This window comes from Ctenopharyngodon idella, chromosome 7, assembly GCF_019924925.1.
Source record: "Ctenopharyngodon idella isolate HZGC_01 chromosome 7, HZGC01, whole genome shotgun sequence".
Classification (NCBI taxonomy): Eukaryota; Metazoa; Chordata; class Actinopteri; order Cypriniformes; family Xenocyprididae; genus Ctenopharyngodon; species Ctenopharyngodon idella.
In genome coordinates, this window is record NC_067226.1 from 45,931,912 (window position 1) to 45,950,184 (window position 18,273).

Sequence of the window (18,273 nt, forward strand, 5' to 3'; positions counted from 1 at the left end):
ACACAAATGTTATTCAAGCCACAATAACTAAAGCACATTTATCCCTGAAGTGCCAAGGGCCTCCTAGATATCTAATCACAAACAGCTGTAATGAGGTTGGAAAACGTTCTATGAAGCAATTCCCACTTGGACTCAAAACAGAGATGCTCAGAGAGATTGGCATCATTCTGTTTGGTGAATACACCTTGTGGAAAACCTGATAAGACATCTCAAGTGATTATGCTGTATTCTCTGTAGGTAAACGTTCCCATGCCTAAAACGTTTATTTGTCTTTTTTAGGCACTTTGCTGAAAACTTTACTAGGAACAGATGCTTCACTATGAAACTTATCATTCACATTACACAGCCATTACTTAAAGCCCTTTTATAGCATCATATGTTATACTACAAAGTGATAGATAGATAGATAGATAGATAGATAGATAGATAGATAGATAAATAAATCTCATTTGCCATCATTAAATTGTATTAAGTAGATATCAGCATTTTATGTCATCAAAAACTGATTAACTAGAAAACAAACTTATAAAACTGATTTTATTATAAGAATTAAACATGTACTCTTAAAATATATCAATCATTTATACATTTTTTATTGAATGCACTTGTATCCTCATATTGTTTCATGAACTAAATCAAACATGGCAGAAAACGTCATAAAATCCTGTAATGTGGGTTTTTGGAAATGACTTCTAGAGGATATTTCATGCTCCAGGATGTTCAACGCCTTCACTGTAATTTCAAAACAGGCAGTTCAATTGTCATCAGACAGTGTAAACCTGTGGGTGATCATCACGCCTATTTACAGCTTTTATAGTCTTTCCTGTTGAGTCACAAGACAGCATTGATCTTCACTTTCATTTAAAGGCATAAGCAGCCAAACAGCCATAAAGTGGCATGCTTCTGAGGAATGTGTGATAAAGCACAATAGTTTTAAATGTTAAAAGCACAAAAGTTGCAAATGAAAGACTGCTTGAAAGGAATAGGGCAAGGATTTCTGTAAATAACTTACTTCGGACCTTGGCGGTCCAGATCCCCATTCAATTTAATTAAATGGAAAAGAGTGACCAGTACATTCTTCAAAATGTCTTCTTATGTTTTACACAGAAGAAAGAAAGTCATACAGGTGGAATGTTGAGTAAATGATGACTATTCCTTAAATAATGCCATTTGAACAAGGCTACCAGTTGTTTGTGTGCATAATCTATGCATTAAAAAAACAGAAACAAAACAAAACAGAGTATTATTGTCTGTGGATTGTAAGCATCTGACCGGCCTATTTAAGTTTAAAAGATCTGACAAGTAAGAAGGCGCCAGACCAACGGTACTTTAATTCAACTCTGTAACGCACTGGCAACCAACTGAGAGACATTAAAAAGGAGTAATATGTTCACTTTTATGGACAGTTAAAAATCTGGCTGCAGCATTTTAAACCATTTGAAGCTGTGACATAGATAGAGGGCTGCAAATTTCAAATATATAAGCTATTACAATAGTCCAAACAACATAAGACAAAGCATGTATGACACTTTCAAAATCGTTGAGAGATAGGAAAGACTTAACTTTCAACAGAAGTTTTAAATGAAATAAGCTTGACTTACTGTATTCATATTTTGTTTAAACTTAAGGGAGGAATAAAAATGAACATAAGTTAAAATTAAAATGTGATTTTTCTTTAGCCAGAGAGGGCCCAAAAACAATTGCTTCCATCTTACTCTCATTTAAGAGTAAAAAATTCAAAGACAACCAAGAACTTACATCGACTAAACATGCAACCAAGGTTTCTAAATCTTTCTTGTCATTATGTTTCAAAGGAAAATAGATTTGGTCATCTGCATAAAAATGAAAAGATAATGAAAGACTCCATGCTTCCTAAAAATTTAACCTAATGGAAGGATGTACAGAGAAAACAAGGTAGGACCCAAAATGGAGCCTTGAGGAACACCACAGGTAAGAGCGGCTTCGGATTAAACAGATCGTCCAATGACCACTGAAAAGGTCCTGTTACTAAGATAGGATTTAAACCAGCTAAGGGCATTTCCTCAGATGTCCACACACTGTTCAAGGCATGAAATAAGAATGAAATGGTCAACGGTGTTGAATGCTGCACTCAAATCTAAAAGCACTAAAATTACTGAATCCCCAGAGTTGACAGATGAGAGCAAAATGTAATTTAATACTCTTAATAGAGCAGACACGAGATTAGACAGACAGACAGATAGACAGATGGATAGATGGATAGATGGATAGATAGATAGATATAGATAGATATAGATAGATATAGATAGATATAGATAGATATAGATAGATTGTCACGATCACTGTCTGTTCCTGTCAGTTCCTGGACTCCACTTCCCATAATCCTCCCTTCCAATCACATGCACCAATCACCAATTGCCACACACACCTGCAGATCATTACCTGGACTATTTAAGACACACACACACACACACCCTTTGCGAAGTCTTGATTTGCCCCGGTGATCACTTCTGAGCGTTTTCTTGTGGATTGTATTTCTGTTGCCATTGGACTGTTTATTGGACTGTGTTTGTTTGCCGCCTGCCCTGACCATTGCCTGTGACTTTACTCTGCTTGTCTGCCGCCTGCCTCGACCATTGCCTGTCCCTGTTTGTGTCCCTGCCTTTGCCCTGTCTACTCTGTAAGTACTTTTAATAAACAAGCTGCAAATGGATCCTCACGCATTCGACCCATCATTACAGAAGACTTCGCCATCAAACGATCCAGCAGCTTCTACGAGCGCTTCCAGCCCCAGCATGGACCCAGCAATACGTCTCGTCCGCCTTCGGCAAGGTAATTCTACACTCGAGGACCACATTCAGAAGTTTCTAGACATTGCCTATTTATCTGACCTGCCTGACTGTGCCCTCATTGACTTCTTTGGCTATGGATTAAACGAACCATTGAAGGACTACTTACTTATTAATGGTCCCCGAGGGTCGTTCGTGGAATTTCTGGACTTTGCTCTGCTTACTGTTGGTTCACTGTTTACTGTGGGTGTCGCGGAGGAACGCGACACCTCGTTCCCCCATGTAATGGCTGCCTCTAAAGAGAGCATTCACAAAATGGCGGCCACAACATCATCACATCATGTCTCTGCTGATCTTCCAGAGCCAAGTCAAGTCTCCGTTGATCTTCTAGAATTACATCACGTCTCTGGATCTGTTTGGGAGCGGAGTGGGTTGCGTTCCAGTGTGGCTGATCCACCGCTGACTTCAGCACGAGCGGCTGGCATTCCTAAGCCTCCGCCGGCCGCTTCGCACTCAAGCCCGCTGGCCGCTACGCCCTCAAGCTCGCCGGTTGCCACGCACTCAAGCTCGCCGGTTGCCACGCACTCAAGCTCGCCGGTTGCCACGCACTCAAGCTCGCCGGTTGCCACGCACTCAAGCTCGCCGGTTGCCACGCACTCAAGCTCGCCGGTTGCCACGCACTCAAGCTCGCCGGTTGCCACGCACTCAAGCTCGCCGGTTGCCACGCACTCAAATTCTCTGGATGCTATGGACAAGATGGCCGCTTTGCCAGTGCCCACGGGCAAGATGGCCGCCCCGCCAGTGTCTGGGAACATAGGGGTCGTTCCAGCCAGTGAGTCCACTCCAGAACCAGCTCCAGTCCGCGAGTCCGCTCCAACCCGTGAGCCCGCTGCAGCGCCCTCAGAGGAGGTAGGCAAAGAGCCACCGCCTCAACCATGTAAACGGAGGAGGAGGAGGAAGAAGGCTTCCTCCATCCCTCAAGGCCCGGAGGCCTTCCCAGAGCCCGCTGTAGGCCCGGAGGCCGTCCCAGAGCCCGTTGTAAGCCCGGAGGCCGTCCCAGAGCGGTCCGCTGCCGTCCCAGAGCAGCCCGCTCTTCCTGATACGGCCACGGAGGCCGTCGCCGAGCTCCTCGCCCTGCCGGCGCCACCCGAGCTCCTCGCCCTGCCGGCGCCACCCGAGCTCCTCGCCCTGCCGGCGCCACCCGAGCTCCTCGCCCTGCCGGCGCCACCCGAGCTCCTCGCCCTGCCGGCGCCACCCGAGCTCCTCGCCCTGCCGGCGCCACCCGAGCTCCTCGCCCTGCCGGCGCCACCCGAGCTCCTCGCCCTGCCGGCGCCACCCGAGCTCTTCGCCCTGCCGGCGCCACCCGAGCTCTTCGCCCTGCCGGCGCCACCCGAGCTCCTCGCCCTGCCGGCGCCACCCGAGATCCTTACCCACGAAACCGCCACGGCCTCCGTTGAATTCCCCAAGAACTTTTTGGGGGGGGGCCATATACCTGAGGGTGGGGAGCTTGTGGGTGGGGACCCTGCACGGCCGCGATCATCAGCGGCCTCCGAATTGCTTGAGCTTGCGGGTGGGGACCTTACACGCCCACGGCCTTCAACCGCCTGTGAACTGCTGTGGCCAGCTACGGACCCTGATCTGCCGTGGTCGCCCAAGCCACCTGACCCGCCGTGGCTGCCCGTGGCACCTGACCCGCCGTGGCTGCCCGTGGCACCTGACCCGCCGTGGCTGCCCGTGGCACCTGACCCCCCGTGGCTGCCCGTGGCACCTGACCCCCCGTGGCTGCCCGAGTTCCTGGACCTGCATTGGAGACCCCGTTCCCGTCTGCCAACAGGTCTCCAATGTACCCACCCCCCCTCCCTATCTGTGCCATTTACGCCGCGAGGACGCGCCTTCCGGAAGGGGGGCGTTATGTCACGATCACTGTCTGTTCCTGTCAGTTCCTGGACTCCACTTCCCATAATCCTCCCTTCCAATCACATGCACCAATCACCAATTGCCACACACACCTGCAGATCATTACCTGGACTATTTAAGACACACACACACACACACCCTTTGCGAAGTCTTGATTTGCCCCGGTGATCACTTCTGAGCGTTTTCTTGTGGATTGTATTTCTGTTGCCATTGGACTGTTTATTGGACTGTGTTTGTTTGCCGCCTGCCCTGACCATTGCCTGTGACTTTACTCTGCTTGTCTGCCGCCTGCCTCGACCATTGCCTGTCCCTGTTTGTGTCCCTGCCTTTGCCCTGTCTACTCTGTAAGTACTTTTAATAAACAAGCTGCAAATGGATCCTCACGCATTCGACCCATCATTACATAGATATAGATAGATATAGATAGATATAGATAGATATAGATAGATATAGATAGATAGATATAGATAGATATAGATAGATATAGATAGATATAGATAGATATAGATAGATAGATTCCGCATGCAAAAATGACTGTAAAAAAGCTGCATTCATCAGTTCAGCTCTAACATTTTAGTAACATGATAAGAAAACTTTAACCGCTAAAAATGCAGTTGGGTGGCATACAGATCAGTGATAATCAGTTATTTCATATAAATCACTAGCTAAAAATAAAAAGATGAGACAATCTGATAATCAAGCATATCTGTATCAAGTGCATTTCTTCCCTTCCAGCTGCACAGCGGTGAATAGCGCCGCATGAGCCTGTGTAACAGACAGTGAGCTCATTCCACGCGTATGTCTCTTAAGTTCAAAGAGCGACTGACTTCCTTTAGCTGTGCTTACACAGAGATACTGCGCTCCGCTTGGCTCTGTCTTAATTAATGACTAATTACATCCCATTGCTTATAATTAGAATCACAAATTCAAGAGTGCCGAGGACAGAAAGCGAGTCTGAATCACAAGCATCATCTGCCTCTCCTCTTTTTCTTTCTCATACTAAAATAAGACACGGGCAGGAAAACGTGTTTCACGCTGATCTCCTTTTTGCTTGTTTGCCAGAAGATAAAATTAGGAGGACTAAAAATGTATTAAAGACTAACTTATAAAAAGGGATATAATGTAATTGAAAATAAACATTATAAAATAACAAAAGAATAAGCCACTCAAGGCCAAGCGTTACCATCATTTTTTCTAGACTGAGGTGGTTTTAGGCACTATGTGTCATGCTTAACAACACCCCTAAGCCTGGTAAAGTCATGGTTACGCACAGTTGCTAATAGTGTTTATAAAACAGCAACAAGAGGAATATATTAAAAGACTTTGGATCATTCATCTCCAGTCTTCAGTGTCACATGATCCTTTAGAAATCATTCTAATATGCAGATTTGCTGCTCAATTATTAATAATGGTTCTTATTATTATCAATGTTGAAAACAGCTTTTGCTGCTTAATATTTTGTGGAAATCATGATACATTTTTTTCATGATTCTTTGATGAATAGAATGTTGATAAGAAAAACATTTCTTTGAAATAGAAATCTTTTGTAACATTATAAATGTCTTTATTGTTGCTTTTGATTAATTTAATGCATCTTTGCTGAATAAAAGTATTATATTCTTTAAAAATCTTTTAAAAAGTATAACGGTTTACACAGAAATATTAAGCAGCAAGAACTCTTTGACTGATAACAGTAAGGATCATGTGACACTGAAGAATAGTGTTGTAGTCAAGACCACCTAATCCGAGACCAAGTCGAGACCAAGACTTTGGGAGGTTGAGAAAAAGACCAAGACTAGGACTTTCAGGGGCTGAGACCAAGAAAAGACCAAGACTTTGGGAGGTTGAGACCAAGACAAGACCAAGACTTTGGGGGGTTGAGACCAAGACCAAGATTTGAAACAATTGTGGTCTCGACCGGTCTTGAAATAAAATCCAGAGTCCTCTTAGTCTGAGATCAAGACAAGACTGAGTCCAAATGCATTCGAGACCAAGACCTTCAAGCCTTCAAAAAATGGTCTTAAGACCAGTCTCAAGACCAAGACCGGTCTCGAGTACGACAACACCACTGAAGACTGCAGTAACAATGCTGAAAATTCAGCTTTGACATCACAGGAATGAATTACATTGTAAAATATGTTACAACAGAAAACAGTCATTTTAAATTATTGTAATAATATTTCACACATACTCCTATTAGGATAGAAATGCTTCATCATGGTTCCATTGAGATGCCCTGTTAAAAAACAGCATATGCTGGTTAGGTATGTTTTGAAGCATTGCAGTAAGTTTATGTTGGTCCTTAGTTGGTCACGAGCTGGTTTAAGCTTATTTAGTCCTTACCTGGTCAAGTGCTGGTCCAGCTCAGGACCAGCTTAAACCAGCTCATGACCAGCTGCCATGCTTCAAAACATACCTAACCAGCATATTCTTTTTTTTTTCTTTTTTTTTTCTCAACAGGGTGATCACATTTCACACTTTATTGATTTGCAGTGACCCTTCTCTTTAAAGGGACAAGTGGATCCAAACCATGCCAACCTGATGCTGATGAAACCAACTTTAGTCTGTCAAGCAAAATATTTATAGTTATGATGTCTTTCCTCAAAGGCAGGCAGGCGGTGACTGTGCTATATAGTGAAACATGACCTCAATTTGCACCAGCGTGCCAACTGTTCCTCCTGATCCTTTGGGTGTTCGGATACAAACTCCTAAATAAGAAAATTTGCACTCATGCATTTTTCGCAGTGTGACGGACCCTGATATCAGCAGGTTACTTTCTCTATTAGAGATTGAGTCGACATTGCAAAATAAGGTTGACTGGAGTGATACCATGTTTTGACTTCCCTTAAGCTTTCCAAACATAACGTTTATGAAGGTTTTGCACATGGATAAATATTTAATGAACTTTTTTTTGTAAATCTAGGTTGAACAGACATGCAAATCCACTGACTCTAGTGCGCTATAATTAATGCAAATCTTTATTTTGTTTACATCAAGGTATGTTTACCCTGTCCTATTTTTTGTAGTTAGGTCAAATTGTTTATTCCATGAAAATCAGATGCATGGCACAAAACAAGCAGGCATTCGTACTGTTCTGCTTTAATTCTAACCTATTCAAATCATCTCAGCATGAAAGCTTTTGAGATACTGTAGCATAACCTTCCATTGTGCATGAGTGTGCACTCAGCATGAAGAGCAGGAATACAGTGTGTCTGTATAGTGTCTTTATAGAACAAGAAGACAAGCAGGCTAAAAGCATTTGTCTTACACAATGTAATCAAAAGCAAACAGCATTACTGCCGTAGTTATGACTGCAGATACAAAAACCCATTTAAGGCTTATACCCCTGAATGACCTGCTTTAAAATGGTAACAGATCAGCTGGATAAAACTGTTGGTTTGATTTTTTTTTTCCCTGCAAAGTTCAAGGCAACCAACACAGGCAGGGAAAATGAAGCAAGCAATTCTATTCCTGAAGTCTTAATGTGTCACTTTAACACCCGATTACAGCCAAGAGTGACTTCTGATTATATTAGATATACAGTACTGGCTATTGTTGTTTTGTTTAGTTTTTTCTCATAAATTTTATTTTAAGTTTCAAACCAACAATGCAAAGTAAATGCATAGTTTATACAGAAGTAAATATGAAGGCAAGACACTACAGGTACAGTAAACATTTTAACTAATAGATATAACCACACTTCCCCACAGTTCATTAATCACAATACATGAAGACAATTATATTCTGTTACATGATTTCTGAAATGTTATGTTTAAGTATGCAAATGATGCATTATCTAATTAAATATGCATTCATTTGCATACATTTCCAGAACAGAAATCTAAACATTGGATAAAGCCAGGTTCAAAATCCTTGTTTATTTTGTTGACATATTACGAGTTAGAGGTTTTTACCGGGGGGGATTTCGGATTTTTATCACTCCATAAATCAGAAAATACTGTCAACAGCCAGAACAATAAAATAAAATGTTAAATATAAACATGGCGAATGATATAGGAACAAAGCCCTCTGAAAAAAACTTCAGAATATAGACAGGAATAAAACTGGAAAGTTTTGTATGGTGTCTTGCCTTAAGGTGTTATTTATGCACCGATATATAATATCAGCCCCTATTATGCTATTTAAAGGTTCCTAATTTTGTTTTAGAGTCTTCTACAATAGGTTTACATGCATCCAATGTCAAAAAACACTTTAATTTTCTTATAATATACATTGCAGCATCAGCTCTTTCCTCTGTGACTGAAACAGCTCAATAAAAGAGCATCCTCTGATCTGATAGGTCAGATGGCCCAGTCTGTTGTGACTGGTCTACAGCTTACAGCACATGTCAGAAACAAAACACCCATTACCATAAATGAATTTCAGCTCCGGATCTGCCTCAGCACTTGTATACAACTTGAAAACATCATCTTCTTGCATGTCGACAACACAAACCAAACTCTTCCAGTCTCAGATACAACTACAGTGTTTGAGGTCGGGTCAAAGTAGATGTTGTTCACGGGCAGCCAATGAAGACCATGGGTGGAAGTTACTGACAACTCATTTCGGCAGTTCAGAATTGATTCTTCCTTTTAGGAGACAATAACTTTGTTGTGCATCTGCAAAGTTACAATGCTCAAAGTTCAATGCAAAGGGAGATATTTTCTTTTTAATGAATTCGCTGTTTAAATACTACAACAAATGGCTGCTAGGCACTACAACAAGCTTCTTCCCGTGTTGGTGACATCACAAACCCCAAAATTTACATAAACCCCGTCCCCGAGAACACACAACAAAGGGGGTGAGGCCATGTTGGGCTGCTTTAGAGAAAAGAAAGTGTTGTTGTTGTAGAGTGTTGTTATCATGCCGTCACGGCACATGCTAGTGGATGAGTTGAATCAACTCCACAGCAGCTACATAAATTTATCCACTAACCATTCAGAAATGTCCAGTTTCATTCTAAAAGTTGTAACTTCTTCCTAAATCTCTCCATCAGTGTCGCCTCCGGTTTGAACAATTTAAGGCTGAACACCGTTACTGACAATCGTCATTTTGGCTGCGTGAGATTCTCCAGCTTTGTTGTTGTTTACCGAAGCGTGAGCTGTTAAAGCTCCGCCCTCTTCTGGAAAGGGGGCCGGGAGCAGCAGCTCATTTGCATTTAAAGGGACACACACAAAAACTGTGTGTTTTTGCTCACACCCAAATAGAGGCAAATTTGACAAGCTATAATAAATGATCTGTGGGGTATTTTGAGCTGAAACCTCACAGACACATTCTGGGGACACCAGAGACTTATATTACATCTTGTGAAAGGGGCATTATAGGTCTCCTTTAAAAGAAATTGAGTTTTAGAATATTTTGGGGGGCACAACATCCAGCGGGGCACCATACAGGGTTGAATAAATATTTTCAAATAGCATGAGATATGACATAATGGCCAAAGTCATTGCCTGCAGAGGCACAATGCCTGCTGAGTCCACCAAACTAACATTGCACAGTGACAAGATGTCTCGGAGACGGAATGTCCAGAGAAACAGCAGCACTTTATTACATTGAATAAGCCTGTGGTACTTCATCATGCTACAGACTTGTACAAAACACATTGAGAGACCACAGTATAGAACTTAGTTACTACCTAACTAGTTGTTTTCGAATTCCAAGTGAGTTAAAGCGCTATAAATTCATGTCGTATGTGAGCTGTACTGATTAATAGCCTGTCTTTCTGGATCAGAGGCTTTGCCGTGTCTTTGTTTAACAGAGCTCATTGTGATTATCACAGGATAAACCCTCCAGCACGGCCATAAATCAGCCCTGCCGAGGCTCCTCACTCACACAGCCATCTGTCAGTCAAAAGGGCAGGTAAGGGCAACTTGAAAAATTTCGAGTCTCTTCCGAGGCGTGCCAAGTACAACATCTTTGCTGTGTTTCCATGCCTTTCTGTTGAGGTAATTAACCCCAACCCGCTGCTTATTAGAGGAGACTCATAGGGAGCGGAGGATGAGAGGAAATGAGAAATCACAGCTTCTCAAAGAAGCAAACGTAGTCCTCAGAGACGGTGTCATCCGTTTGACTCTTCACAGATCACGCTGCCATCAAACCAAATATTCCATAACATATATTCCTTCTGACTACACAGCAGTTAGGTAACGTTCGTAAATAGGTCATACACCTCAGCATTTCTCACCTATGCCACTAAAACATAATAAACATCAGAGAAAAATGTCATTTGTACCTTTCCACACACTTTTACAGTAACCTCAATACTGACTGCATAAATATTCATCTTTCAAGTGTTAATAAAGTCAGAGAAAATCTAGCACTAGGCTGCTTGTCATTACCATCACATCACAACATCTCAAATGAGTTCCAACGAGACCTGCAGCTTTTCTGCTGGTGCTCATGTCTGTTGTAACAAGGCTTTTTTAATGAGCAAAATATAAAAAATAATACTATGTGTACTTTAAAAGTTACAAATTTAAAAAGTTCTTTTTAAAAAAGTGTTTCTTATTATATAACCAAACAAATTAACCTAGCTGACAAACTTATTCATAGTCTAAGAAAGACTTGAATAAATAATAGCTTTTGTTTTGTCATATGCATACTATTTATGCTTCGATGTGGGTGTTTATAAAGAGACAAGTGGTAATGCCAAAAGTAACTTCTAGAATAGCTAGACAAATTCTGTCCATTGTGTTCACCAGTATGTGCACTTGAAATCAGAACAGATGAACCGGAAATATGAAACAATGAATAAAGAATAAACAATGGTGAGCATTCATCAGAGCCAACAAATTGGCTGAACAAGTGGGCTAAAGTTTAATCGCCAAGTACAAATATGCAAGGAATTTGTCTTGGTGTTGAGGTTAATATAATTGCTAATAAAATATTTTGATGTAAATGCTATTAACATATGTTGATATATGTTTGTGTTTTCCTGACAATATAAATACTAATAAAACATTGTTTTGATTTGTTGTTGTTTTTTTATTATTATTATTATTATTATTATTATTATTATTATTATTACACCACTACATCCCAGTGTGAAGAAAGTTTAGTTGGACCTCAGCACTACTTCCACACAATTAAAGTGCATTAAGTACAAAATGAGTTGTTCCAATTAAGCAGACTTTAAGTATACCAGTTTAGTATACCAAAAGTGTGTTTTTCCTTGATTATGTCACATTATGGAATTTCATGTTGACTTCAACATCACAGTTAAAAAGTGAATACTTTTATGTTCTATTTCAAAGAGTGTTTGTCATAATAAGTAGCAGGTTCTACAAAAAGTTCAATTCCTATTCCACAGCATAATTTCCCATTCCTGCTTCTTCCTCTGCAGAATTTTATCCTTCAGCTCCCATGAAATGCTGTTTTCTTGATTTGTTTTTGAATGCGGCGCAGTACTTTGCATAAAAGCTAAATGCAAATGGTGTGAGAGCAGATAAACAGAATGTTATGAGCTGAGAATCTGTTCGCTTCACTTCGCTCCTCTACACAATGTAACTACACAATTGAAAGAGGGACTAAGTGATTCTGTTGTTCTTTCTCTTTGGCTTTCAGCAGAAAATCCACTACAGCGCTAAAGAGCTGCTGTGCTGAAGCGTGCTGCATTTTCATCAACTTGAGGATGACAGGGAGATCAGGCAGGCCATCCTCCAGGCTGTTTGTACCAGGTGGTAGAGCCACAGCTGGCATGTACCTCTTCCACATAAATCATTCATTCTGGAAAACACTTGTATGCTACAGAGAGAGAGGCAGTGTAAAGTCTGGGACCATGAAGTTTAGAGCAACCTTGGATGGCACTGTATTGTAAGATCCAGATTTGGTGTTTAAAAGTGGACTAAAGTAATTCTGCCATTTGGAAGATAAATGTCAACAAAGCGATATTCTGATAAAGGTAAGCTCAATCAACAGCATTTGTGGCATAATGTTGATTACCACTTATCCCTAATTTTCTCTATTCGAAGTCACAATGTGGCACTTATAATGGAAGTCAATGGGGCCAATTTTTAAGCAGAAATGTAAAGCGTACACTCTAAAAAATGCTGGATTAAAAACAACCCAAGTTGGGTTGAAAATGGACACACCCAGCATTTGGGTTGTTTTAACCCAGCGGTTGAGTTAAATGTTTGCCCAACCTGCTGGGTAGTTTTATTTAACTCAACTATTGTTTAAAAATTACTGCATTGCTTGTTTAAAATGAACCCAAAATATGTTGGAAATTAACATTTATTAATGGGAAACCGTATCAGCGCCCATTCACTATTGCACACGAGTAAGTCTTTTGAAAACATTATCTATATAAAACCGTCATTTACAGACAAATCATTATGAAATCATTTACTTATGCGTGTTGCAGCTGCTGTCAGATCCAATACAGCTGACTGCTTCATCTGTCAACTAAACTTTCTTTGCAAACTCTTCCATTTGTCCTGTTGTCGGCAGATTCAAGTGTGTAGAACATGTCAGAAACTGAATGCAGATCTGTAAGCTGTGTCCAGTGTAGACAGCATCAGTGATTATAATGGGTTCTATTTGCTTTTGACGCGACGTTCACATCCAGTGTAGGCAAATATCAGCCGTTAAATGACTGAACGCCAGTGGGCGGGGCCTATGGTGTGATGATGTAAAACTATTCGTCAATGTCTTGCTCTGGAGGCAGGCATATGCAAATGTATTTGCCAGTGTGACAACACAAATCCCACACTATCAAAACGAGCCATTTATGGAGCTTGATTAAATAAACCGAGTGTCTACTAACACTAAGTGCAAATAGCATCCCTTGTTGGCATCCCTTGTCCGCCCACCAATGTCTGGTTGGGCCACTCAAGTTTTAAAAAAGACACACAGAATTCAACATCTTCAGTGGCGCAGCAGTAGCGAGTAAGGCTCGCAGACCTGGCTTCTGACATGATCGATGCAGGTTCGAATCCGCCTTTTGCCGAGCTCGCATTTATTTTCAATAAAAATTAAAATAATGTTCTAAAAGTGGAAATAAACTGAGTGTTTAATAATATTAAAAGTGTTTATTGGGTAGGGTTAGTGGAAGGTGTAGGGTTTTTATTCTCCCAATAAGGCAGCATCCATTTAATAATTTTAATAAATATGATCATTTACACTCTATGATATTATTGCATCCTGTTAATGTACAAAAATACTGAGGTGCAAATAGTATCTGCCAATATAAAGTATAGATAGCATCTAATTACTATTTACTCTTATTGCAAAGAACTGATACTTTTACATGGTGTAAATAGAAACTATCGTTATTTTCACATAAATAGCATATCGCTAAAAAATGCTGCTATTGTCACTTAGTGTAAATAGCCGCTGCCTTAAATAAATGCTTTGTTTATAATGAGGAGGATGTTTTAAGCTAGAAAACTTGTATTTTAATGGTACAAAAACCTCTTAGGCCCTGTTTACACTTGGTATTAAGATGCATTTTGGTCGATTGGATCATAAGTGAACGACACTAAATACAGGTGTAAACAGATCTAAAAGTTTTGAGCTTGTCCACTTTCAACCACTTTCAGAGGCAGTGGAAAACACATTCGCCCGGATTGCTTTCGTGGTGTAGACGCTCATGTGATTGAATGCGTTCAAACAGCCACAACAGTCTGCTCTCCGCCTACTGACCTAACACGTAAACATTATGGGAAGTGCGTTAGCCAGACGGGATTTAAACTTTGTCAGCTGAAGACCCAAGTTTGGTTTGAAGACGAAAAACATACCAAGTACAATGTTCTCTCAACATTCCTGATTTCTAACACACACTCAAACATAACCAAAACGCATCTTAATACCCGGTGTAAACAGGGCCTTATATATCCAAATATCAAGGCAAATATGATTTCTCTTGTCATGACCCCTTTAATTCATTTGTTAAAATGTGTGCATTGTTTGAGCTGTAAAGTTTTTCTTGCCAATTTTACAGTCTCTTTTAGGGGTTTAGGCATTCGGTTGTCATAACAAATAAGTTGTAAAAGTGGATATGACTTTACATAGAAAACATCAGTAAGTTATTTAATTGGCTCTGTTTAAGTAGCTCAAATAGTAGCTACTGTTTAATTTGCTCAAACAGTTGAACATGGTGCTAGCAACGGCAAGGTCATATAAAGGTTTGATTCACAGAAAATGCATGAACTGATAAACTGTCTGGTAAAAGCATAAATGTAAATTATTTGTTCAGACTAAAATCGTCAATTATTAAAACAGTGAATATTTCAGCATTGAAAGTCTGCATGAAAAAGAAGTTGTGAAAGTCTTTTCTTCCCTATTGTCTCTTATATCCAAGAGAAACAGCTTTTCAAACAAATAATAAAAGCAGGGCAGGAATTGATTTTGTCCATTTTGTCATAATTAAAGATTATGAGGGCACATGAATAAAAAAATAAAAAAATAAAAAAACACAATAATAATGAGTGCACGAATAAATCATTTATAATAAATACCGCACTATTCCATTAAAAATAACTGATTTCATAGTGACCCATTCACTTCCATTATAAAAAAAATCATTGCTAAACTGCAAAGATCCAGATAAACCTCAACAATCCATGCCATGCAATAAAAAAATTCAAGCGTTGAAACCAAAAAACGCTCCCTCGAATCCCATTCCTGAAGCCCACAGCCGTTGCCAAACAGCACAACGTGTCTGTGGCTGTAGCTCGGGAATGTTTGCTCAAGTAATCATCTGTAGCTGCCTCTCAGCTCAGCGAGGTTTGTCTGCACCCTTGATTCAGTTTGAGCGCTGCACTGGCTGTCTGCAACCCGTATCAACGTAATATCCAGTGAGTAACTACGACAGAATCGTCTCTCTGACAATGAAGTGTGTCTTTTATAACAAACACAAAAGGAGGCCATTAATAAAATCATATTACAGACTTTCTTGAACAGCGCAAAATTTGTATTCCTAGATATTCAGTGAAGCAGACGAATCATGCTGTGCATGTTGTTGTAGACTAATAAACCAGAAACAGAACAGAAAATTGCTTGTGTTCTCTCAGATCTGCAACAAATTAGTGCTTTCCGAAGTAGCTGAAAACGAATCCGGAATAAAGCTTGCGCAACAGTGAGAAACTACAAACGCTTTATTGTTGCATTCTGTTTGGCAGATGCTTTGTGAGAAAGGTGGGTTAGGATGTACTTACTGCATCGGGAAGAATCCACCATCTGCTTTTTCATGAATATGATAAAGATCAAGCAATATATTCACAAACCAAATTTTGACCTCAAACATTTAATTGAATAACCTACACACTTAAAAAATAAAGGTTTCAAAAGGAGGCCACTGAAGAAGAACCAAGAGTTCTTAAAAAAAAAAAATTCTTAGTGCGAAGAATATTTAAATAATATGAAACTTTTTCCACTACACTGTAAAAAAATGAGTGTAATTTTTACTGTAAAATATTGTAAAAATGCTACAGAAAAGCTGTTAACAGTAAGTTCCCGTATTATATACAGGGGGAAAAAAATTGTAAAAGATCTAACTGGACATTTTGTGTAATTTACAGTAAAATGCTGATAATTGCACAGTTTTTAGAAGTAAAAAAAGAACAAATCAAATGGACAATTTACAGTATTTACATTCAAAAACTGTAATTTAAATTACAATTTTATGCTGTTTTGTAAATATGTTTACATTTTTACTGTATTTTTTACAGAATTATTCTGGCAACCACAGCTGCCAATTATTATAATTATTATTATTATTATTTTTTTTTTTTTTTTTACAGTGTATAAAGTGGATAGGTTCCGCTGAGATTAAAGGTTCTTCATTGAACCCTAAATGCTAAATTATCAATGAGTGTATCACTTAAATAAATGCATTGACGATGATGAAAAACAGAAATTTTTGTGGACTGAGAAGTGCTGAAAGATCTAAACTACCAGTACAGACAGAAGCAATCAGTCATTTTTCATAATTAATGTTCAGCCAGTGCCAAGTTCATTAAACAAGAGTCTCTGAAGAGAGAAGGAGAGGAGTTCGCAATCATCAATGGTCTTTGTGAAGCTGCCAGATCACAAGTGGAGGTCACACCTGCATAAAAGTGCCATTAACCACGAGATAAGGTGCAATCAACCTGATTTGAACAAGACAGGACAAATGTTCAATTGCTATTCAAGTCATGATGATGAACTATAGATTTTTCTGTTTATCACCTGAGAGGAACATACTCTCCACAATGGACTGCTATTTCAGAGCAACCCTCTCTCCAGGTAACATCTGTCCATGGTACAGACAAAAATGTACTATGGTAATCACAGTATCTACCAAAATACTAAAGTTACTGGGTCAATGACGTGACGGGTCATTTTTTTGTCCAAAGGCCTTAATTATAATAAAAAAACAAAGATATGACATCCAAAGCATGTAATGTAGTACAACTAGATCTCTTTTATTGAATCCAAAAGGTTTTACTTTTGCTACATATAAAGTATTTTAAAGATTTTTTAAGTGTCAAAAGGTCATTCGGTTTAACCATCCAAAGGCCAATACAGCCATTTTATTTGTGATTAAAATATCTTAAAATGTAATAAATGTATATGTTTTTAATTTTGGCATTATTTTATAACATCATATATCAACATAGTGCAAAATGGTATTAAAATTATGTGTAGAAGTCGTTGCTTTGTTATGAGAAAGAATGTCCGAGAAATGAATTTCATTGATGTCATTTGGAGTAACCAATATAAAGGGACCATTTTGGATCGAGTCATGCGGTCAATATCATGTGACAGTATGTGATATTATTCAGACACATGCAAAGAACCACATGGTCGTGAAGCAAAGTAACTAACTCTCTTAACTATCTGAAAAATTCATGTTTTCACTTACTCATATGCATGTCCCAAAACATCAGGTCATTCGGTACAACCTGCTATAAAACATGGAAAAAGTTGTAATATTTTAAAAACTTACTAAATATAAAATGTTTGATTGTCCTTTTGCTAGCTAGCTAGATATCAGCCTGTTAGCATTGTTTGAAAATATCGTCATTCAGTATAACCAAAAGTTTCATTCGGTAAAACCGAAATTTTGGTTAGACTGAATGACTTTTTTGGTGACAAATTTTGTCTATCTTGTAAATAATGACAAAAGCAGTGTTAATTGATTATAAAAAACACAATCTCATTGTTAACACTTAATAAAACTTAAAAATTAATTATATTTTCATTGTTTTACACTTTTAAAATCCTTACTCGTCAATGACCCTACGATTGTTTATCCCATAACTGTATAGTATGTTTATAAACTTGCCATACATATTTGTCATTATGTAGAATTAATTTTTGTATACAGTGCCTGCTAATACAGCATTACAAAATAAAATAATAATTTTCATGAAATGATGGTTACTAAAGTAAATTGTTTTAAAGAGCAAATGCAGCTTAAAAAACTGAACAAAAAGCCCCTGAAAGCTTCATACACTGTTCTAGTACAATAAGTGCAAGCAGATTTCACAGGTAACTGTGGTTACCATGGTAAGTCTTTGTAAGGGCAATAGAGTTGCATTTACAATGAAAGATGTCTTTCATTTTTTTCTGCAACAATTAGTTTGTGCCTCTGCATCAGCAATAA

The 18,273-nt window shown here is 39.3% G+C and overlaps 1 protein-coding gene across 1 annotated transcript in view; it reads right to left on the minus strand.

Annotated features, from left to right (window-relative positions):
• galnt18b (UDP-N-acetyl-alpha-D-galactosamine:polypeptide N-acetylgalactosaminyltransferase 18b) overlaps positions 1–18,273 on the minus strand; it is a 122,930-nt gene that overhangs the window by 103,620 nt on the left and 1,037 nt on the right. The gene's annotated exons all lie outside the window — the stretch shown is intronic.